Source organism: Acanthochromis polyacanthus, chromosome 4, assembly GCF_021347895.1.
Source record: "Acanthochromis polyacanthus isolate Apoly-LR-REF ecotype Palm Island chromosome 4, KAUST_Apoly_ChrSc, whole genome shotgun sequence".
Classification (NCBI taxonomy): domain Eukaryota; kingdom Metazoa; phylum Chordata; class Actinopteri; family Pomacentridae; genus Acanthochromis; species Acanthochromis polyacanthus.
The window spans coordinates 6,446,141-6,471,082 of record NC_067116.1 but is presented as its reverse complement, the minus strand read 5'-3'; the positions used below and the strand labels follow the sequence as shown (position 1 = coordinate 6,471,082).

General features: G+C 43.5%; 1 protein-coding gene across 30 annotated transcripts in view; it reads left to right on the top strand.

Moving 5' to 3' along the window:
• The first annotated feature begins 3,266 nt into the window (after positions 1-3,266).
• adgrl2a (adhesion G protein-coupled receptor L2a) overlaps positions 3,267-24,942 on the top strand; it is a 148,202-nt gene continuing 126,526 nt past the window's right edge. For 4 of the 30 annotated variants that reach the window (XM_051946590.1, XM_051946596.1, XM_051946595.1 and 1 more), the window contains exon 1: positions 3,267-4,316. The gene's annotated coding sequence lies outside the window, so the exon portion shown is untranslated. Of the gene's footprint in view, positions 4,317-9,790; positions 9,959-11,555; positions 11,575-24,942 lie in introns of those variants that run through there. The other 26 variants (XM_051946597.1, XM_051946593.1, XM_051946592.1 and 23 more) reach the window with 18 other exon arrangements.

The window sequence follows — 24,942 nt, the reverse complement described above, 5'->3', positions numbered from 1 at the left end:
TATCTGCACTCGGAACAATTTTGTGAGTAAAAAATGTCAGTAAGTTGGTTTAAGTGACGTCTCTGTTACAACAGGAATCTGGGCTGGAGTTTTTGGTTACACAAGTCCTAGTACTTAATTTTATTTATCAGTTAACTTCATGCAAACTGCAGCAAATAGAAAGAAAGCTTCAAATGTGGCTTCATGCACCAACGCCTTTAAAACAGTACGGACACAGATTAAGCTGCAGATTTTTTTACAATACAATAATTTCATTAATCCCCGAAGGGAAATTCAATACCACAGTTCTTCTGTGGATTTAAACTTTTTTTTTCTTCATCTTACTCCAAACTGACTCCATGACACTAAGATTAGAGCTCTGTTCTAGGAACTCTCGGTCCTTGTGTTGCTAGAGTTGCATTTTTCTGACTCTGGCTGCATGTTTGTGGTTGTTGTTGAGCTGCACCTAAAGCTGATTCTTTTATCGGCATTCAGAACAATTTAGTGAGTAAAAAATGTCAGTAAGTTGGTTTATGTGACGTCTCTGTTACAGGAGGAACCCTGGCTGGAGTTTTCAGTTACAGAAGTCCTAGTAGTTCGTTTTATTTATCAGTTAACTTCATGCAAGCTGCAGCAAATAGAAAGAAATCTTAGGTTTTATGCACCATTGCCTTTAAAACCATGCAAACACAGATTAAGCTGCAGATGATGTTCTTCTGTAGATTGAAACTTTCTCACCACCTTTTATTTCTTCATTTAACTCCAAACTTACTCCATGACACTAAATTAGAGGAATTCTCCATCTTCTTATCACTAAAGATGAGTGTTTTCTGACTCTGGCTGCATGTTTGTGGTTGTTGTCGAGTTGCACCTAAAGCTGATTCTTTTATCTGCACTCGGAACAATTTAGTGAATAAAAATGTCAGTAAGTTGCTTTATGTGGGGTCTCTGTTACAGGAGAAAACCGTGTTGGAGTTTTTGGTTACTCAAGTTTTATTTATCAGTTAACTTCATGCAAACTGCAGCAAATAGAAAGAAAACTTCCAATGTGGCTTCATGCACCAACGCCTGTAAAACAGGGTTGACACAGATTAAGTTGTAGACGCTGTAACCACAATTCTTCTGTGGATTTAAACTTTCTCACCAAGTTATGTTTCTTCATCTAAATCCAAACTGACTCCATAGCACGCAGATTTGGGTTCTGTTGCAGGACTTCCAGGTCTTTTTGGAACTAAACATGCATCTTTCTGACTTTGGCTGCATGTTCGTAGGTGTTGTTGAGCTGCTGGTTGAATTTCGTACGGGTCAGACACCTCTGATGATTTTGCATGTTTCTATTAAGAATTTGAATGTCAACTGTTGCAGGACTTTTACGTCTTCTTGTCACTAAACATTATTTTTTCTGACTCTGGCTGCATGTTTGTGGTTATTGTTGTGCTGCATCTAAAGCTGATTCTTTTATCTGCACTTGGAATGATTTATTGAGTAGCAGGAGGAAATCTGGAGTTTTTGATTATGTAGGTCCGAGTAATTAGTTTCATTGATAAGCTATCTTCATGCAAACTGAAACAAATAAAAAGAAAACCTGAACTTTAGTTTTATGCACCATTGAATTTGAAACGCTGTCACTACAGATTAAGTTGCAGATGTTACCACAGTTCTTCTGTGGATTTAAACTTTCTCAGCACCTTTTGTTTCTTCATTTAACTCCAAACTCACTCCATGACAGTAAGATCAGGAATTGTACATCATTATGTCGCTAAAGATGCATCTTTTCCGACTCCGGCTGCATGTTTGTGGTTGTTGTCGAGCTGCAAGTTGAATTTCGTACGGATCAGACACCTCTATGATGATTTAGCATGTTTGTAAAAGAATATTAATCTCCAAAATGCATACATTTTTTGCAGAGCGTCGTATGCAGGTCAACCCGGGTAAGAAGCAGCACAGCAAGTTAATAAGAAAACATCAAAAACGGTTAATGAAGCAACGATTGAGCGATCAGGCCTCGACTCAGCTTTGTTAATTGTGCTCTGAAGCATATAAGTTGGTCCAATCTTTGTCTGTCGGCTTGAAAGGCCTCAGACCTGCCGGGGTCAGTGGCGGTCTTCTGACTGGTCATGTGTGCCTGAGATGTCAATCATGGGCAAATATTTTGGGTAGGAACCAATCAGCATTGTTTGGTGAACAATCGGAGGTTAAGAGGCAGACTGGAGCCACATGGGAAAGCGGCCGGCGTGTTCGCTGAGACCGTCTGAAGCGTCTGCTGTCGTTCCACCTGAGATGAAAACAGAACAACATCTTCCCCGTGCTGCAGATATTTAGCTTCCAAAAAGATCACGACGATAATTATGTTTCTCACCTCGACGTCGCTGAAGGAGTCGGCGGCTGTCGTGCACCATTTGGCGGGTGATTACGCGCAATATTGTGCCACCTTTGCAAGATATGATTACATCAGAGTTTATCATAACAATTTATGTGCAACTGCTGCGTCTCGTCAAAGGAAACGGAGCTCAGGCTGGAGGCTCACGCACACAAGGTGGTCTATAATTAGCAGAAAAGCATTTAATTACAGCGGCTGATGTCTTCACCTGCTTTATTCTGTTGTGGATCTTACACTTCACTGATTTATGCACATTTGGGAGGATATAAGTCTAATGCCCTCTGTTGACAATTTGAGGAATCATATTCAGACGAGTTTGAGTCGGTGCAGAGACACCACATGTGTTTTGGGTCTGGCCTTATAAATAAACATCCCTCCAGATATGGACGCCTGTCACCGGGTGACCTTTGATTACATCTGTTTTCCCTTTTTTGTCCCGGCTGTATTATTATGTAAAATTATGCTTATGAAAACATAACTCTGCCCCTCTCCTGCGTTCACCTTCACCTGGCAAGCATGACTCAAGCCCACATTTCCCTACAGTGGCTGAGAGACGGCTTTCATTGAAGCCAGGTGTGTGGCATGTTCTGCTTCAGTCTCCTCGGGATGCAGAAATAAACCTAAAACATTCCTGCATGTTTTATTTATTCTTAGATGTTCTGATATAAAGTTAAACATAATAGCTGCACCCATAACTAGATTTTCTGAAATGTGCTTCCAACAAAAATGCATTTGAATTGAAATCATTTGCAGAGCAGGACGGATGTAATCTGCACAGAAGCAACATGCAGCCTGAGGAGTGCAGGTCACAGCAGCATCCCCAGACCGCTGAACGGTGTCATGAATCATGTAAAAGAAAACTAGAGTGAAAAAGCTGAGAGGAGCTTCGAGAAGCTGCTCGGCTTCACACACTTGGCTCCGCTGACCAGCAGCAGCGGCAGCAGCTTGACCAGAGCTGCTGAGGCCACTGTTCAGTCCTGAGGGGCCGCTTGGAGAGAGGGGGGAAAGAGTGGCCCTGTACTTCCATGTTGCTTTTGATGCCTGCTAGTATTACAGTAGAATGAGTCCTCTGTCATTGGCTGAATAGGCTGGACTGCCTACCGTGACAGAGTGTGGGCCTCTCACCCAAAAGGAAGCCAGTGTTCCACCTCTGAGCAGAAAAAGGGGCCAAAATGAAGGGAATATATTGATAACCTCCTTCTTTTCTCTGTGATGCCGGTGACTCTTCCCTTTATGTGAGAAGAAAAAGCCGAGCCGAGTCCTACCGGGGTCCTGATAACAACTTGATGTGATTAGTGTGCTGCGCTCCGAGCCACCGTGGATGTGGAGTCCATGTCGGGTTTTGGCGCAGCCCTGCGCTCAGACGGCTCCCGCAGACGGCAGCCTGCTCTCCTCTGCACTGGCGCTGTTTACTGGAAGCCGCTCCGCGCTGCTTCCACCAAGTGTCTGAACGCTGTGAGCGGGATCTTTTCCAGAGGCGAGCCGCTCAAACTTGCCCAGTCTCAGCAGAGTCAGTGAGCGGATCCGGGAGCGCAGCGTCGGCGGTTCCTGAGCTGCCCTTCAGCAGACACCGAGCAGCTCCACTCCGGTCTCCTCTGTCCCTCACTCACTCTGACGGCTCTTTTTTTCTTTTTCTTTTTTCTTTTTGTTTGGTCCCCGAGCTTTCTCCCTCTCTTGTCCTGGAGTGAAGAGCCGCAGAGTGGATGCGCCGCCGCTGACTTGGAGCTGAGCGCAGAGCAACACCTCGGTGCCATGGAAGTGCGCGCCCGGTGCGGGGGAATGTACGGGCTGAGGGGGGGACCCGCCGCCTGGTAGCCAGCCTCCGGTCCCGCATCAGGGGAGCATGAACCAGCCGCTGCTCTCAGACTGTCCTTCCGCTATCTGACATTTTTACTCTTCACATTTCCTCCCCTGACTTCATTTTAGCGCCGCTTGTCTTCGCTGCTTTTCCAGAAAGGTAAGAAAGAGTTTATTAAAGCACACTCAACTGCGAGGACAAGTTCATGCGGGGAGGAACTTTTCCTGCCTCTTTTTTTTTTTACCCCTGAAGCCAGGTTTCACTGGTTTACTCTCTAAAAGTAATTAAGTGCGAAGGCTGGATCCAGTTTGCAGTGATTTAAGTCCAGCGTGCGTAATTGAAACGCGCTTAATCAAACATAACCAGATGTGGATTGATTCGGTCTGAATGGAAACTGTTTCGGCCTGAGAGTGTGTTTGGGGGAAGCAGCTGAACAGAACGTGTAAAAACAGCCTTTTTAATTGTGGAACCTGCGCCTCCAAAGTTGAGCCGGAGTTTGTTGGTCGCTGAGGGCTTTAAATCCACTGAATGGGGATTTGAGCTGGAAGGAGCGACGTCGGTGTGATTCTGGAGAGCGTTCAGGGGCTAATCCATTATAATTGGGGTTCGGCTATTTGTTCAGAAAAAAGAAAAGAAAAGAAAGGCAAAGAAAAAAGAGGAGAAATGAGCGCCGCGTCGCCTGGCAGCACAATAATGAGTTTTGGCCACAGATCGTGGTGATGCAGCGGATCCACCGGCGTGGAAATCAATCCGGAGGCACGAATGAGAATGAAAACGGGAAGAAAAAAGGGTCAGAATCGGCTGCTCGGGCTGAAACGGGCGCAGAGTGGCAATAAAATTAGATCCTTTTACTGCACATGTATTATTTAGGCCTCCGTCTTGTCAGCCATGTGTTTAAGCGCGGCGGCGGACGCGCACGCGGCTCCGGTGCGCCTTCAGCCCGGCGGAGCGGCGGCGCGGCGGCCGCTAGAGCCCCGGAGCTCAGCTCGGCCTGATCGATCAGAGCACCGGGATAAATTTAGCTCCACATGCCCGTAGCTGTATTTTTTTATTTTTTTTATCCTTGCAGTGGATGTGATCTTTAAACACAGAGAGGAGGGAGGGAGCTGTAAATTCCTGCCTGGATTAGTGTCCATGAATGTGTCTGTATTTAGTCTGCAAAAATGTGCACATTTATCACAGCCACTGCACGAGCTGCTGCAGAAATTCATGTTAAATTGCACCGTAGCACGACCCCATGCAAGGTAATCCAACAGAAAGTGTCTTCAGGATGCAGATTTTGGTTTTTGTGTTGCTCCACCAAGTGATTGTTGAGCCACACACAAAGCCAGACTGAGGAAGTTGGAAGGAACGCCTGAGGAAAAGGCTTACACTTTCTTTTTATCATCCTACAGAAACCTCCACCGCTCCTCCAAGCATTTTCTTTACTATTCTTCTTCTTATTATTAGGGGAAACTCCTTAAAATAATGCAAATTCCAGATGTTTAGAAGCAGGCTATTAGCATATCAAAGTGGTCAGAGCCTTTACACAATGGAAAGCAGTTGTATTTTTGTGCCAGTGTTTTTTTTTCCATTTGGCTGAGCTTGAAAGGCTCCAGGATGAGTGTGTGTGGGACTTCTTGTTTCCTTCTTGTAAGCAGGTCCGTGCGACATGTTGTGTGGAACGTTAATCTCACTTGTGTTTGTTTGTGTGGCGGGTTGTGGGAGAATTTGTCAAAGCTTTCTGACAACGAGCTAATATGCACAGGAGGAGAAATAACATTTGCTTTGGAGGAATAAGAGGAGAAAAAAATCCTGCAGTAAATCATTACTTTTTCCCCTGAATTATTCATTAAAACGGCAGCAGAATTGTACTTTTGTTTGCCAGCGTTCAGTCACAGGTCTATGGGAGTGATGTGATGTGCCTGTGGATGCCTTTTAAAGAAGGAAACTGTCTTCTCGGGTGTCTTGTTGCTTGATATCTGCGGCCATTATGAGCGTTTTTGCAATCCAGTCTGGCTGGAGAGCACCTTTTTTCAGTCCGGAGCCTTCTTTCAGTGGAAGTGCGTCCGGTTTCAAAGACCTGCAGCTCTTGATCTGCCACCGCTCCAGATTGCTTCTCTTTGCTCCAACGTTCATCTTTGCTGGCAGATCAATACCAGCCCTGCACACTCCTGCATGAGACTCGTCACTCTTTTGTCAACTTCACATGTCACAGAGCACTAGAGTGGCTGAACGCGTGACATTACGGACTGTTGCTCCGTGTTCTGCTGGGATGTTTCCCCTCAGAGCAGCAGCTGAGCTCCATCTGACGCTAAAACAGATCACAATGCATCTTTTAAATCCCATCGACCAGCCAGGCAGGCCCACTCTGGCTTTATTAAGGTGATTTGATATTGATTTAATTGGCTGTATGAGCGTGCACGCACTGACCGGTGGCGGCGGCTGCTCACTTGGCGTCGACGTGCTCCTGGTGTCTTCGAGTGAGCAGCACTTGGCGAGTCAACATGGCCGATTTGAAGGTTGCTTCTTTTGGGGCTGAATGGATTGTTTGTGTCAGTGTTACACTGTGGGTGGGGGGGCTTTTATCCTCTAAATTCAAGCTTTTTTTCCCCTCTGTGTGTGTGTGTATGTGTGTGTGTGTGTCCTTGATGGCCAAAAGTGTGCGACGAACCAAATTTTCAAATTGCAGCTCCAACAAATGACGTGTTAGCAGCCAAAAGCAACGTAAAGGCTGCGAGTGTGCCACTGGCAGAGGGTAGCAGGGAGTTTACAGCGCTCAGATTTACATCCCGTCGCTTAGTTGCCGTGTAAATTGTGGGTTTTGTGTTTTTAGATGCAATCTTTTCTGTTGCTAAACCACCTACACGGAGCCACGCTGTGCGGATAACTGCTCGCCATTAAAGGGAATAAACAAGGCTGTAAAAAGAAGGCTATGGCAAATTTGATGTAGGCCTTCGGTGGGCCAGAATGCCTCCCCTTTCATGACTGATTTTATTTTACGATTGGCAATCAGTAAAACGCCGTGCGCCACCGTGTTCCCCTCCCTGCCATTTTGTGGAACATTTGTTTCCACTTGCCAAAGGCCTCTGGTGCAGCGGGGGGACTCGGTGCCCCTGAAATGGCAGGTGAAACTTTCTGCTTGCCTAAATAATTTGCTAGCAGAACATTACCCCACAAGGACACCGGCGACAGAGAGCGGAGCTCGATTCAAAGTGTGGTGACACGAAAACAACACGGATATTAAGCGAAGGCTCGGCTATAGGTTCCACAGACTAAGTGGCAGCCTCCCTGAGCTTATCTGGCAGCTCTTTTTTTTCCCTTTCTTTCGTCATTGCTTCAATCATTTTGTGCTTTTCTGAAGAAGAAGGAAGTGCAAAAGTGGGTCACGAAAGCTGCTGGTCATAAAACGATTGGGTGTAACATATTGGCCTGGTTTCTGATTGCAGCTTACGTATTTTCACATCGAGTCGAGAGCTCGGCTCTGGTTGGGCTGTGTGTGTGTGTGTGTGTGTGTGTGTGTGTGTGTGTATGTGTGTGTGTGTGTGTGTGTGTGTGTGTGTGTGTGTGTGTGTGTGTGTGTGTGTGTGTGTGTTCAGGTCACTCCCAAGATATGTGAAAGAAATGTGCAGCTCTGGTGAAATAATCAACTTTTTTCTTTGTCAAATTTCACACATAAAAATTGAAGATAAATATGAGAATTGCTCATTTAAAATACACAATAATTATGGTTATTTTACATTCTTTTCTTCCATTTTATTCTTATGATTTAAAGAAATTAAGAACACACACACTCTCACACACACAGTCTCATTCTTTGTGCTGTATGAACAGGACTCGTCCTTATCTGTGCGCAGCTGCAACACTATTTGGGAAAATATTCAATTTCTGTGTGACAGAGGAGAACCTGGGAGGCAAGGCTCTGAGCAAACAGCAGTTATTGCGGCTCTGCCATAGCAGCGGAGAGCAAGGCCTGGCTGGGAGAGAGGGGGGATCTGCGGACGTCTGCCAGGGGAAGCAGTCATGTCTCGGCTGGATTATAGGAGAGCGAAGCACATCCACGCTTAAAAGCCCCTTTTCCAACAAGACAGGGCTGTTATTTAGGGATGGTGTGGGTAAACATGCCAGAGCAATATATTTCCTCCATATAGGCTGTTGTTGTCCTTGACAATTGTGGCTCATTGCAAGTGAGAAAAGTTTTGCTTCTTTTTTATCCCCTTTTCAAAAATAATTTCATGTTGGGATACGTGGGCGTTTTTCTCCTTCACTGTATTCAAGCTGACATTCTTGCAGAGAAGCTGGTGAGCAGTTTTCAACATCTGAGTATCATTTTTGATGTATTTTTCCACGGCTGTATTTTAGATCTATGAAATTATTCACACAGCTATTGTGTTGACTAACATACTGTTTGGCAGTTTAAGTGAACTGGGAGACTCAAAGGAAGCAGAAACCTTACACTAAAATTGGAGATGTGTATATATATATATATATATATATATATATATACATATATACATATATATACATATATATATGTATATATATATATATATATATATATATATATATACATATATATATATATATATATATATATATATATATATATATATATATATATATATAAAGAAATAGCAAGCCATCCAATGGATTAAAACTGAAGAGGTTATAAAAATATCTGCTTTCCTAGTTTTTCTTGGGAGTTAATTCAGAAAACTGCAGCAGCATCTAGACTCAATAAGCTGCATTCTAAGTGATTAAATGCACCACACAGTAAAGTCAAACTGTAAAAAAATAAATAAAAAAGTGTACTTTGCTGACTAATTTGCAGCTGAAATCCTGCCAGATAAAACATAAAGTGTTTTAAAGTGCACACGTCACTGCATATTTCACCCTATATGCACACACACGTATAATGTATATGTGTGTGCTTGGTGCTGCGGTTCATTTGTAAGTCTGAGGCTTTGATAAATGATATTTTATTGTACAGTATTTAGTTGGGAGTGGAAGCTTTTGTTCTTGCAGACGTAGCTGCCAAGTCAGATGGAGTTGAGCGTCTGGTCTGGGAGTTTCAGAGGAATATCACAGGCATGGGAAGTTGCTAAAAACTAAGCTAATCAAGAAAATAATTGTCTGTTCAATTGCTACCATGCCAGAGACTTCAAACATAGCCGAGGTTGAAAAACCCCCCCAAAAACAATCAAATTATCTCTTAATGATTGCTCACGCTGACAGACGAGTGCTTGCGAGCTGCTTGGTGTTTTTGGGCGACATATGTGGAGCGAGAAGTTTTCGTGGTCGCCGGCTCGTAAATCCCGCGTACATTTTAGTAATCTACACGGATATCCATCATCACCTGTAATGAAAACAATTTGATCTTATTGTGTGGTTTTTGGTGTGGAAGCAGAGAGGAGCCGTATTAGTCTATTAATTTCCTGCAGTGAATCATGAATCCTGCTGCTTTTATCCTCGCAGCAACCCTCCATGTGTGGTCCACAGAAATGTTTCTATTTCCTCTCCAAACTAAAGTTTTGGCCCCGACGTCTGCTCAACCCCCCCCTCCACCACCACCACCTCCACCCACCTCCTCCACCACCCGCCCTCTCCTTTCGTCTTTCTCTCTGCGTAGATAATGTCTCTGCAAATGATTTAACCGCCCTCGTTGAGGCTCCTTCCAGTAATTGAACAAGCAGAGACTGGGTGCTTTACAGGAAAACAATAGTCATATTATCTCAGATCTCCAACTGCTCTGAGATTCAACAATGCAGCGCCGTGCTGGACTGGACTTTTGCGGACTACTTCCACAACTGAAGAGGAATCAGGTTTGCTTTCTCTCCTCTTTTAAAGACAGAATGAAAAGGATAAAAAAGCCCCGGCAGACTGGGTGCCATTACTCGTCTCGGCGTATCGAAGGCGTTGCACGATTAGAATGCACGTCTTGCAAGATTCACGTGGGGTAAAGTGCAGCCTTGGGTGGTTCTCGGTTGACTTGGGAAACATACTTGCTAGAGAGGCTTGCTAATAATTAATCAGGAACGTGTTCTGACAAACAGTGACGACGCTTATAGCAATAATTAGCAGGAAAATCTGTGCTAATTACATACCGTTGGACTTATAATACAATTAGATGTTTACTTTTATGCATAATTTAGACATTATTATTAACAATATTGTTATTATACAAATCCCCTTCCAAACCTTTCCATTCGATGGCTTCAGGTTGGAATTTGTTGTTTTTTGGCGGAGCGAGGGGAGCTTTGATTGTGTTGCCGTGGAGCGGAATTGACCTTGTGTGTCAGAATGGGCTTTTTCTGCGCCTTGTTTCGCGCAGAGCACTCTTAGAGCGAAATGGCCTTAGGAGGAGTTGTTCCTGACAGAGATGCATTGTTTCAGGCAGCCAATAAACCACTGCACTGAGTGGCTACATCTGTGGACCTCATCTCGACTACAGTGCGGGGCTAGCAACAACACGGCAACTGTCACAGCTGCACCTGCTGCTGTCTCAGTACAGAGCCTCCCTCTCTGTTAGCCACACAACCGCATCACTCTCCTCTCCGTGACAAGCCAGAGGCAATGGTCTCTCCCCGCTTGGGTCAACCGGAGAGACGCTTCTTGGGAAAACATTTGAAAAACAAAGGACAAAATGTCAGTCCCCGAAAAGAGATGTTAAAATAAAACTCCTGCCCCGAGGGCCGGGATTTGGTTCCGCCGGAGCCTGGGTATGAAATTCTGTGTGTAAAAACATAGCGGGGTTTAAGAGTGCTGGACCAAGCACTCGAGTGTGTGTTTTTTTTTGTCCAGCTACAGTAGCAGCTTGGGCTGTGATGTGACAGCATAATGATGTAAACGATGAATGCAGATAAACGGAGCTGACTCCTCTGTACACACCGGCCGCCCTGCTCGCGTATCGAGGCCATTCAGAAGATGATCTGATCAGCTAAGAAGAGATTCAGGAGCATTAAAGGCTTTTAAAGCTCATATGTGCTCGTGTTTGCCACGCTGCTGTTAAAAGTCACAGATCCGCTGCAGGAATACACAAGCAAACCTGCCTCACCGGATTCAGCCAATACCTGAAAGCAAGAATTTCTTGTTTTTTGTTGTTTTTCACAGAGAATGACTATTGAATCAATTGCACATGATAACACAGCCCCATCACGCTGTCTCAGAGGAGAGGGAACAATGCCGAGAGGGTTTTTCAGCCAGCAGAAAGTGATGCAACATGTCCACTTTCCTGCCAAATTGAACTTAGGAGTGTGAAAAGTGATGCAGGGACACGAGGAGCGGGGCTGACGTGAATGCAGATAGTGTGGGATTAACGCAGGGGAAGATTGAGCGACAGTGGCCGGTGACTTCTCTTTACAGCTTTGCTTGTACAGCTGTGCCAGGCCTGGCATCCGCCGCTGCTGCTGGATCCAACTCCTCCTCCACTGCCGAGGGGGTGAGCTAATGAACATCTTAAATACTGCAGACAACTTGTGTGTGTGTGTGTGAGTGTGTGTCGATGGAGACGTCAAATTATTCATGTATTTATAATGAAATTTAGAATGCCTCATATTGACACCTCGCTGCCGATTTGATCTTTTTGGCGTTTGCACAGTAAAAATACATACACAGGCCGCCCTAATAATTCATCAGCCTGCTTCTAAATGAGGTGTGAGGCGGCTCTTGCTGGTGTGAATTCTGCCATAAATCACACGTACCCTGACTGCTTTATCCATTAGAGCGACCCGTTTTGTCTAATTCAGCCATTCAGTCCCTCACAAACTGGTTTTTGGTAATTGAGACGAGTGTGAGAACTGCAGCTTCCACTTCACATCTGTTATGTTCTCAGTGTGGGAAGAAGAGATGGAGTGCATTAAAGATTTCTTAAAATCAGAGCGAAACATCGGTAACTTAAATATGCTGGGGCTAATATCAAAGCAAACGGGTGTGAAGGCTGTCAGTGGAGTTTTTAAAAGGTTTTTGGAACTACCTCCGTCCATTAACGGCCTCGGAAATTAAAAATTCTCAATTCAAAATGGCATGCATTTTTATTTGAACTCTAAAATTAATAAATTCCAGGTGTGTGATCGGCCCTGGTTTGTTTATTGCACACAGACAGAAAGCAGAATCTTAATTTCTTCTACATCTACATCAGATTTTTGTGGGTTTTTTTAGCGTTGATGAGCGTCTTTTTTGATGAGAAATGAGATGACCGCCCTAAAAAAGATGCCACAAAATGTCCAAACATCGCCAACCTAGCAGAACATTTGTCCTCTCGTACGAAAAAAACACAAACCGGGAGCTTAAAATTAAACATAATCCTTCAGTTGGTCTGAAAAATTAAAAATTTTCAATTAGAATTGGCAGGAATTTTATTTTAACTCTAAAATGAATAGATACCAGGTGTGTATTCAGGCCTAGTAACATTAACTGCACACAACAAAGACAGCAGAATCTTAATTTCTTCTACATCTACGTCAGATTTTTGTGCTTTTTTTTACGTTGCTGAGCATCTTTTTTAATGCTAAATGAGCTGACCGCCCCAAAAAGATGCCACGAAATGTCCAAACATCGCTAAGCCAGTGGAATATTTTCGCTCTGGTACGGAAAAACAGCATAAAAAACGAACATATGTTTACGTGAATTACCTCCCCGATGGAATCAAAGCAAGGTTAAACGATGACCAGACAGAAAGCTCTGAACAAGCTGCACAAAATTATCAAGAGCTGCATCTGTGCCTGGCAACACATGCTTCATTTTTAGCTTCAGCATCAGCAGCTGAACCAATGTGACGAGTGCCGTTCTGCAGGAGTCGATGGAAATGTGAAAAAAAAAAGAAAGAGAGAAAGCGTAAAGAGGACAGTCAAATGGGGGGTTGAAACGGCTGCGGGTTTTTTTGTCATTGCAAAAAGTGGAGCCGGTGGCGTTGGCCGAGCCGAGCTGATTACGAGCGAGTCTGGAGTGAGCTGACAGGATGCGGCTCCTGCAGCCATTACCATCAGAAATAGGTCCAGCAGGCCCACGAGGCCGAGACCTGCCTCAAGGATGGAAAACTTCCTCCGCGGTGCCTCGGCACGCACCACAACGGAGGTGTACCGCCGTTTTCAGCATCTGCCTCACGTTTGCTCCAGAAATGGCGGCGCTGAAACGTAGCTACCAGACACCAAAGTGCAGACGCCGCAGCGCCTACTCACTTTACTTACCAGAAGAAAAAGACTTCCTTTATTCTCTCACCTGAAAAGGGCTGGTGGGCTCGTGTACATGATGAAGCCGAGCAGCGGGGGGAGGAGGGCGACGGCTTCTCTGAGGGACAGCCGGGACATTTTCAGGACTTTCTCAGGTGCATACTTGGTATTTAAACTTGAACCGAAGTTAAACAATTCAGCGCCCAGACAGAAATGTGTAATGAAGCTTTCATAACGCGACTCGTACAACTGGAGCATGCTGTAATAGCCCCAAACAAAAGGGCTAATTGTTGCTGCAGATATTTTGGTGTATGAAACACTGAAGGATGTCAGAGGGAGAATGTTCACAGCAGGACTGAATATTCATCAGATATACTCTCAAACGTCTGCTTTGAAGTGTTTCACTCAGTTTCTGTATTCGTTTGTGCATTTTCAGTCGATGTTGAAGTGAAAATCAAGACGATGATGTTAAATGTTTTGGATTTTCTTCTAAATATACACTACAGTTCAAAAGTTTGGGGTCACTTAGAAATGTTCTTATTTTTGAAAGAGAAACCAAAAAGACAAGAAAATGAGCCCAGTTTCCTGTATTTTTCCAATCTCCATTAACAAAGAATATCAAACCTGAGAACGAGGAAAACAGCTTGTTGTTCAGTGTGATGCAGTCCAGTTTTTCGTTTTCTGTTTAAAACTAAAAACGAAAAAATCTCAGAGGTTTACAAAGAAAACTGTAGTGGAATCAGCAAAACATTGTCTACTAAAACACGAAGAAGAACAATGCGATATGGATCCACCAGGAACTGCAAAGAAACAGCAGAAGAAAAAACTGAATAATTTCTAAAAGCTGTAGATGTTTAGTTTGACATCATCCATTTATTTGTGAAACATTTCTGTCCAAAGTCACCAACAACATGTGGATTAAAACCGTGTAAAACAGCCGTGTTCAGTGCTGCACTGTGTAGAGATGAGTTTTTACTGGACGTGAACTACCGATCAGAAGTTTTCGGTCACTTAGAAATGTCCTTATTGTTGAAAGAGAAGCATTTTTTTCACTGAAGACAGCATTAAATGAATGATAAATCCAGTGTAGACATTGTTAATGTGGTAAATGACTATTCTAGCTGTAAACGGCTGATTTTTAATGGAATATCTCCATAGGGGTACAGAGGAACATTTCCAGCAACCATCACTCCTGTCTTCTAATGCTACATTGTGTTAGCTAATGGTGCTGAAAGGCTCACTGATGATTAGAAAACCCTTGTGCAGTTATGTTAGCACATGGATAAAAGTGGGAGTTTACATGGAAAAAACATTAAATTGTCTGGATGACCCCAAACTTTTGAACGGTATCGTACATACAAACATCATGTTGCCATGGCACAAGTTCAAGGCAACGAAATGCGTGCTTTGTGATGACTTGTTTTTCAAAATATTCCCTCTTCTGCAGAAAGCAGTGACTGCAAGTGTTTGCAAATTTTATCTATGACTTAAAAGAACTGTGATTTTTAAATTGTTGATGTGGGGCACTCAGGTAGCTCAACTGGTTGAACGGATGATCCATGAATACGGGCTAAATTCCCCGATGCAGCGGCCTGGGTTTGATTCCAGCTCGTAGCCCTTTGCTGCAGGTCTTCCTCCCGTTCTTCTCCCTACTTTCCTGTCTGCCTCTCAACTTAACCTGTCAAATAAAGCCAAAATTTTCCCAAAAAATCTACTTTCTCTAAAAGTAAATTCATGTAACTCTCATGGGGAGAGGAAAAGATCCGGGTTCACGTCCCGGCCTTCCTAGGATCTTTCTGCATGGAGTTTCTGGGTTCTTCGGCTTCCTCCCACAGTCCAGAAACATGCTGAGGTTAACTGGTGATTCTAAATAGTCCGTAGGTGTGAATATAAATGTGATTGTTTGTCTTTATTACCTGTCCAAGTGAACCTTCACCCTAAGTCAGCTGGGACAGACTCCAGCCCCCCAATGACCATTAAGCGGTCTATAGATCATGGATGGATGTAATTCTCAGGTTTCCTTTCTCGTTTTAGCATCACAAGGACGATTGTTGTCGATTGTGTGAACAGAAACAGCTCGAACTTACTCTAGGATCGACTCTAGCAGCCATTTCAGTGGAATAAATCCTTATCTTTCATCTCCGCAGTGCAGTTCATTATGTTCCTCTGAATGGCGCATCATGTTAAGAAACAGCCTCCCTGTCGAGGCTTGTTTATGTTCAGAGGAGAATATTCCTCCCCAGCAAGAGCCCTTGTCAAAGTATTACCTTCTCTGTCACCGTGGGACTCTGTTATCACACTCACTTCATATTCATAGTGAGTCTTATTCTCCTGTCATTATTTTTGAATAACTTAGAACTGCAGCAATTACACTTCAGTGGATTACCTGTACAGACACGGGGAGATTAAAATCTGGGCTCCATGCTACCTCCGGCGCGTCGGTTCAAAGGTGCGACGTGCGCCGCAATCCGCTATCGTTTGGCGGAGCGCAGAAATTGGTCAACCTCTCAGAATTTGTTTGGGAATTTGAATCCCTTTGGTATTCAAAACAGGAGGGCCTTATGACAGGGAGATAATTTCCCAGAGAATGTTTTATCGCGGTCCGCTTGACAGTCCTCCTGTATCTGCCTGCTCGCTCTCCTTGTGTCTTTAGACTCCCTGACTTTGGTCCAGTTATTCAGGGAGGGAAAAAATAAGAAGAAAAGAAAGCCCTGTTTGTCCCCCTCCCCTCCTTTTTGTTATCACAAAAGAGCAAACGCATATTAAACATACACAAGGTGCAGGAGCGGTGATTGCTGTATCTGCTGTCCTACTGTGGGTGGCGGGGGACGATAACATAAGCCACAGATCCATTTACATAATTTTTTTCTTTTTTTAAAAATCATGTCAGGCCTGAATCGTGGTCAGTTGGGAGTGGGAGAATATTCTTGAAAAGAGATATTTTGGCCCATGGCAAACATTTATTCATGTTTTCCCTCTGGTATGCCATATGCTCCCGTTTGGGCCGAAGTACAGCGACGCCGCTTTCATTCGTCTAACGGACGCTAAATGTTTCCTCCATGCCGTCCAAACTGAGGCTGAAACTTTTCTTATATTCTAAAGTAGGTGTGTCATTTTAGTTCAGAGGCCACAATCAGCCCAATGTGATCTCCAGTAACCAGTAAAATCACAGCATAATAACCTATAAATGACCACAACTCCTAACGGTTCCTTTGTTTTAGAGCAAGAATGTTCACATTTAAGGAATTATCTTTTTTTTTTTACAAAACATTATTAGCCCTTTGATGTTTCCATTGAATTTTGGTCACTTTTGACACATGTTGTGCATCAAAATGTTGACAAACTCAAATTTCTTCAGAAAAATGAGTGTAATTTCATCAACATTCAGCCTCAGTTTATCATTTCCACATTACGACTTCCAGATCACAAAGAAACACAACATTTAGTCACCTGGAACTGAACCATAGAGGATTTTACTTTATGATCAAAATGTAAAAAGTCAGACAAAAAACAACAAACATAAGACAAACCATCACAAAAATGAGACAAAAAATGACAAAAGCAAGAAACAAAATGACAAAAAATCTACAAATGACACAAGTGAGACAAAAAGGAAACACAAAACGAGGAAAGCGAGAAACAAAATGATGAAAACATGCGACAAACGACAACAGTCAAGCAACAAAAACATGACAAAATATTACAAAAATGAGACGCAAAACAACAAATGCGACAAGCAAAACAATAAAAGCAAGAAACAAAACGACAAAAAATGGACAAACGAAGCAAGCAAAATAAAAAGGAAACACAGAACGACAAACATTAGAAACAAGATGTCAGAAACGTGAGACAAGCAACAAAAATCAGACAACAAAAACAAGACAGTATTACTAAAATGAGACAAAAGAACAATGAGCAAACTATTATTTTACTTTATGATCAAACCGACAAAGACAAATAAACAACATAAAGAAGATAAAATAATTCAAATATGAGACACAAAACAACAAAAGCAAGAAACAAAATGACAAAAAAATGGACAAACGACACAAGCAAGACAAAAAGGAAACACAAAGCGACAAAAAGATACACAAATCAATAAAAGAGCAATGAGCGCGCAATTTAACTTTATGATGAAAATGAGAACAAAGACAAAAAACAACAGAAAAGACAAAATATTAAAAAATGAGACAAAATGACAGAAACAAGACACAGTATGACAAAAACCACATCTAAACAACACAAGCAAGACAAAAAGGAAACAAAACCATGAGAAGTCAGTCAAAAACAAGACAAAATATTTCAAAAACGAGTCACAAAATGGCAGAAGAACAATGAACAATCCAGGTTTTTACTTTATGATCAAAACCACTTGTCATGGTGTAGAAATTAATTTAAATTTCTAGTTTTACTAATTTACAATCTGCAGTTTATGTCTTCTCTGGAATTTCTACTCTTTACACAATCGGGCCGGTTCTGGCCCTCGGGCCTCATGTTGGACACCCCTGCTCTAAAGAAAGCAGCTCCTTTGTACAGTAGGAACCTATGGCACCTCGGTTATTAAAACTGGCGGGTGGAATGAGCCAATCTGGGCTTGTTTGCATCACAATCCTCCTCACAGCGCTGATGTTATGCAAATGAGCCCCGTGGAGAAAGAAGAATTCTCGGCCCCCAAACTGTCCTCCCGCTTTCACAGCTGAAGGTGGGGAGAGGCCGAGGAGCACTGACACCAGGAAATTTAATGAGGGAAACTCAAAGCGGCTAAAATTACCTAATTTTCTCATGTAGCTCGTGGAGTTTCTGCAGTTTTTGTTTTTTTTGGTAGGGTTGGAAATATGTTTCATGTTATTATGCAGCCGGGTGTGGAAAGTCTTCAGTTCTGAGCTGCAGATAAAAAAAAGACATTTTCTTTGTCTTTGAGGGGAAAAAAAGAGCCAATATACCTTCATCAGGTTTAACAAGCACCATTACCTGTCAGGGCAGCGCTGAGTGAAGATTTAGGGCTGTCAAGTGATTGCATTTAGGAAAGACTACACCCACTTCTTTTGTGCGAGCTTCCTGACGATCCACAGTGCCATACCTTGTTTTAGCTCGACGTACGCCGCTTCCCCCCGTCTGACAAAGGCATTCATGCCATCTTTGAGATTGAAAATAGATACGGCAGCTCTGGGAAAGAAGCGGATGAAGTGGTGCATCCACTCCACTGCTGGAATCGCTCGTGCCGTTTCTTTTGCCGTGAGGACTTTGTGTTGTTTCCTATTAATAGGACGACTCTGATTGTGCCTTTTCATTTCGATCGTCCTTCCTCTCAGCCACAGGAAGGTTAAAAGCCGCAATTAGACGCCAGGAGCCAAGTTTTTTGAAAGAATTAGCGCCCTTAAAACTGAACCGCTGCTTCCCGAGCTCGTGCACTTTCAGGGTTTTTACATAATTTCCAGAAAGAGGTGCTTTTCTGACGCACATGTGGAGAAATTGCATTAGAGATCCTCAGGATGAAGTGAATCCAGGTAAAAGCTTTTATTGGGGCTTTGTTGAATCACTGAGGAGCCGCAGCTCAAAAAAGCAAACATCTCGGATCTTGAGATGTTTTGCGAAATTGGCTGCATGATACGATATCAGGATCCGAGCCGAGCGTTTACGTCTTCAGTTCAAGGTGGAGTAAAACGTTCCCCCATTTTTGAAAATATCTGCCGCTCCTGTTTGCCAGATGAACGGCCTCCATTTTAAAGGCGTCATCTTCTCCGTTACCTTCTTCGTGTTTTGTGTTGCTGCCCACTTCCTTAAAAATTAATCATCCTGTTTAATAACGCCTTGCGATCACAGTGCATTATTGATGTGCAGGTCCTTAATAGAAGGATGGAGCAGCGTTTTTAACCGTTCGGCTGCTCGTTTTTTAAAGCGGCTCGCGTCCGAGGAAATGCAGCAGATTATCATAAAGCATCCAGAAGGTCTGCAAACAAACATGCTGCTTTAGAGACAAACTCTGCAGCCAGTCTGACCTCCGTTTGAATATTTGTTCACCGTAGTTAAAGCACAACCACATGAAGAACTGCTTTTATACAAGAAATAACAGAGAATGCGCATCTTTGTTTGTTTTTGACTTTACCGTTCAAAAGTTTGGGGTCACTTAGAAATGTCCTTATTTTTGGAAGAAAAGCATTTCTTTTCAATGAAGATAACATTAAATGAATGATAAATCCAGTGTAGACATTGTTAATGTGGTAAATGACTGTTCTCGGTGTAAACGGCTGATTTTTAATGGAATATCTCCATAGGGGTACAGAGGAACATTTCCAGCAACCATCACTCCTGTGTTCTAATGCTACATTGTGTTAGCTAATGGTGTTGAAAGGCTCATTGATGATCAGAAAACCCTTGTGCAGTTATGCTAGCACATGGATAAATGTGGGAGTTTTCATGCTCTGGAACAGTGGTGTAGGTCAACTTTAACATTCGAGCAATTTTAACTAATATAGAGCAACTTTAACTCATTAAGAGCAACTTTAAATAATATAGAGCAACTTTAAGAATCAAAAATCTTTATTGTCATTGTGTTTCCATACAGCGACATTTCAGTTGATGACTCCCAGCTATAGATAAAAAATAGAAAAACTGCACACTATACAAAGTACAAAGTAATATAAAAAGTAATATAAAATTTAAACATTTTCAAAAATATAGATATGTAAACAGAATTAGTTCACATGAGCAGTAGGAAGAGTGTTACAGTGCAGTCCAGTGCAAGAGTCAGTTTTTTATTGCACACAGTGTGTCTGTTGTGCAACTTTAAGCAACTTCAACACAGAGCAACTTTAACCAATAATACCAACTTTAACTGATGGAGAGCTGTGGTAAATGACTATTCTAGCTGTAAACGGCTGATTTTTAATGGAATATCTACACGGCAACCATCACTCCTGTGTTCTAATGCTACATTGTGTTAGCTAATGCTGTTGAAAGGCTCATTGATGATTAGAAAATCATTGTGCATAAAAGTGGGAGGTTTTATGGAAAACATGGAATTGTCTGGATGACCCCAAACTTTTGCACAGTGGTGTACGTCGTATATATATATATGTTTTTATTTTGCACTGATTGCGATGAGCTCATGCTGGAATGTTGGAATTGAGAAGATGAGTTTCGGGGGAAAGTGCCTGGTCAGGCTCTCTTCATATAATCCCTGATTTGTTTTGACAAATTTGGCCAAAGCGAGGTGGATCGGGCAGCAGATGTGTCTTCTCTGGTGTCCTGACTATTTGTGTGCACACACTAATTGGATTGGGTTTGCAGACGGGGAGGATGCGCTACATATTGCATGCGTTGTGTGTATTTCAAGGTGAATCACGCCGTGTCAAGGGCTTATTGGACTTGATTGGCAGGTACTATCGCCACGAGATGCCCATATAATGGCAGGGCTCCTGTTCCTGACCCGCCTATTTATCTAGCTGTATTAATGTCACCCAATTAATTCCTAAGCGGAGTAACATTTGGCAAAGACACCGTTTAACAGCCCCGGCTGAATCGTTCTTATCTCGGCGGACCTGAAAGGAATAGTTTTGTGCTATCAGCGAGTGGAAATGACATTTTGAAATTTCATTTGAGATAATCCACTTCACTTCCCAGTAAAACATCAAAATTAGAACAAAAAAATGTATGGAACCTGCATTAAAACTTTGTCACCGCGGCGAATCAGCGGGCTATAATCCGTGTGGACAGACAGGTGTAGGTATCTTTCAGCGCTAATGGGATTTTTGTTGCATTGCTAAGGTGATTATGAAGCCGTGAATTTAATATATATCCAGGCATCGAGCGCTCAGAGATACAGGTGAGCTCAGATAAGGCGCAGGTGGAGAATCCTCGCCAATAAACGCACTTGAAATACATATTTGTGTATTTGGGGCTGATTCTCCTTTGTCTCTGCTGAAGTATTGATGTGCTGCAGCGTTCCAGGGTTTGGCTCATGATTGCTTTATTTAGTAGCCATATGTCCTGACCAGTGGGGAGTACTCTAATCGATTAATTGAGTGGCTCATAAAAATGATGAATGGCACAAACACTAAGAGCAGCGAGCACGACGAGCAGCACGCTTCAGTCTCACGCTCTGGTTCTGCTGCTGCGTTTTCTGTAATGATTCATTTAATCCAAACATTACGATCAAAAACAATTGTTTTTATGTGCTCCGGGTTGATGAGATGGCTTAGATAATACCTGGAAATTAAAAGGAACCTTTAAAAACGTCTCTCCGCGAGGTATTAATAGACTAAATAATGTGGCTTTTGGTCATTAGAACACAGCCTCTTGCTTTCTTTTGTCTCCTCCTGCTCTTTCAGGCATCCACTGGCCGTTGTGCCCCCGCCGGCCGCCTCCTCCGCCCCCCCCGCCGTGCAGTCCTGTTGCGCAGCATGCGTGTTTGACCTGGTATTTCACTGGCTTAGCTCCTGTCGGGGTCAGGGTCTGCGTTCGGGGCACCAGCAGTCGCTCGGTGTTTGCTCGGGTGTCATCCTGCTCCTCGGGGCCGGTGCTGCTCTCAATCATTCCCCCAGTGGAGGGGTCAGCCGGATTCCTCCCTGCCCCATATCTGCCTCAGCGGGGCCCCCGACTCATCCGATCACCGGGGCCCAATCTCTCCACTCTGGAGTGCGAATTTTCTGATTTACGCTTGCAAATTGTACATCTTCAGCGGCGTCGAAGCAGGAATCGCTTTTAGGAATGTGTTTGGCTGAGTGCTCGGCGACCGTCCCCGGGTGCTTCAGCTCCTTTCCCCTAAAAGTGGTCGAGAGAAGCAGAGATAACAGGAGCCTTACAGTCCGGATGAATTCATGTATGAGGGATGCTGTAGAATGGAAACCAAATGTGTTTCCTGCATTCAACATGTGGTGGTCTGTTGGTTAGGATTTACATTTCACTGAGTCCCCGGCCCGTATTACTCTTCCTTTGCATCCCTGTGATGTTGGGTGACAATTAACATCCCCACTCTTTCTTGGGGTTTGTTGAAAGCTCAGGGGCTAATTCAAGGGTCAAGCAAGACTTGCAGGCTGTCAGTCTTTCATTGTGTTGCGAGGCTTCCCTCCCCCTGCTCAGGTTCTTTATTCGGAGGCCCCCCCCTCCTCGTTTCACAGAAAAAGGCCCCGGCTCTTCTTCTTCTTCTGTTCTGCCGTGGCCCTCTAACAGCCACACAGGGACAACCGGGAGCTTTGTCTAAGGAGCCTGACATTCTTTCACATCTGCCTCTTGTTTTTCAGCTCCCCCCCACCCCCCACCCCACCTACCCCTCCACCCCTCCAACTGCATTTAAATTTCAAACTGTCCTTTTGAAACCACCCTCCTCCACCTCCCCCTTTCCTCCCGGTTATTAAGCCCTTTTTCTCTTCCTTAAGAACCACTCCTGCAATCCACTGTTTTTTTTTGTTTTTTGCCACTTAACTGTTGATTAGAAAGCGTTGTTGTGTTGTACGTCGGGCTCACATATGTCTGAGCCTCTGGGCCCACGCCCCTGTGGCTCCTCCATTTCTCAGAGTACTTAAACATCTGTCTGCAATGACTTCATATTTAGCCTGAGCAGTGCGACGCCTGTTGACATTTTAGTCAATCTGTGCTCAACAGCCACAGCTCACGGCCTCGGTCATGTGCCGGCTGGATTAGAAGCAGGCGTGTCTTCAACTTCCAGGTGCTCAGAACCCGTTCCTGAGATCACACCTGAGTCGAGGACCATTAAAGAAAACAGTCGAGGTACGATTGGCGGCGGTTTCCGTTGCAAGGCGGAGGAGAGGGAAGAGAAAGCACCAGCTGAGCGGGGAGACCTCGGCACGTTTAATGAGGAGAACGGCAGTCAGACGGTCTCTGCCTTTGGTGTCTCAGCATGTTAAACACTCGCAGCGTGAGACAAAATATATTAAATTATAGGACTGTTATCATCGATTTACAGAACACCCATCCCCGTGTACTAGGGATCTACATTCTGCATTTTTTTTTCGTGGCAGGGGGTCTCCGCTGCCTTCAAGGCAAAACTGTTTCAAGGCATCTCGTCTTTGTCTCCACGTTCCGATGCTGGAGGTCTGCCGAGCGTCTCGGCTCTTTTATTTTTACACTAAGCGATGATGACAGGGAAGTAAGAATAATCATATTGATTCAGTGCCGTTATCTCCGGCTCTGACTGGTAATAGTTTGTTTGCATAAGTAAACACCCAAAGCAACCAGAGAGACACGATGAAGTGCACGTTTTTAACCGGTTCCAGAAGCAATTAATAAGTTTTCAGGCAGATTTTATTTGCAAAATTCAGGAATATTATACTACAAGTTCTGGATGCAGCTATTAATTCCAACAGAGAAGAGAAAATCAGCGCATTTAGAGATGTTTTAATAATTCAGTTGCAACCAGAACAAGGTGATACGCCAATTATTAGCAGTATCAGACCTCTGAACCATGTAAACTCCTTTTTAAACTGAGTTTTTCAACTTTGTGTGTCAATCATGACTGAAAGTGATTCTAATCGTTCAAATAGGGTCTAACGGTTTATCACTCTTTAATGAACTTCTTGGGTATATTTTAGTTATAAAACTGTGGAATATAATATCAGTTCATTTAGTTTAGAACATAAAAGGGAAAAAATTAATAATTCAGCTGCAGCCAGAATACGGTGACGCACCAATCACTGTAATTATCAGACTCTTAGCGGGTTAGCTGACTGGCGTCACCACCAGCTCCGGCCTTTGAAACGCCACTCGGCAGGTGTATCAGATAGTTGGAGTGTTTTGAATCCGTGCACGCACGGCCGAGGTCAGCGAGTGAACCAGATGCAAAGTGGGAGCAGGTCTGATAAAAGGGAGGCAGGGCTGGAGGAGCTGGGGAAATAAAACTCATTTTTTTAGATTGACAGTGATTTAATGTTACAGCGAACACCTGGAGGGCCGGAGCCTGGGTGGATCTGCTCTCTGAAATGATCTTTAAACCAATTAACACAAAAGCAGACGCTCAAATCTCCTGTCAGATTCCTCCTTTCAGTTGGCATATAGGCCACCGCACATCCTTCTTCTCGTTCATTGAGCTGCTCAACCCCAAAGGAAACTTAGACTTGCATTTCTTTCTGGTAATCTGACGACATATTGACGTGTCGTGTCTGCGTGAATATCCTGCTCACTTTTCTCTAAAAATTGCAATGGAAATCTTACAGCATGGGACCTAGTACTATTTCTTGATCACTTTCAGCGCTACATGAGTCTGAACTGCATCAATGGATAGAAATACACAAGAAACTTGGAGCTGTGACGTGATTTGAAGACATTATTTTCACATTTCAGGTGCCAATAAAGGCACAAATAACAGCATAAAGACAGATTTTGTGCACCAAAGCACCTTTCTGATTCACTTTGCTCTGTTAGCAGCATTACTCACAAACGGATTTGTGTGAAATTTTCAGCGAAAGTCAGAAATGACACAAGGACCAAGTGATTAGATTTTGGCGGTGATGCAGCTTATAGTCTGGATCCATGGATTTGTTAAAGATTTCTGTATCATTGCGAGATAGAGGCACGGCGTCACTGTAACCATGACAACAAGTGAACACTACATCAGCTGATTGTGATCCTACTACAAATCCACCACTGAGGACTTCTCAGGACTTATCCATCAGAAATGATCC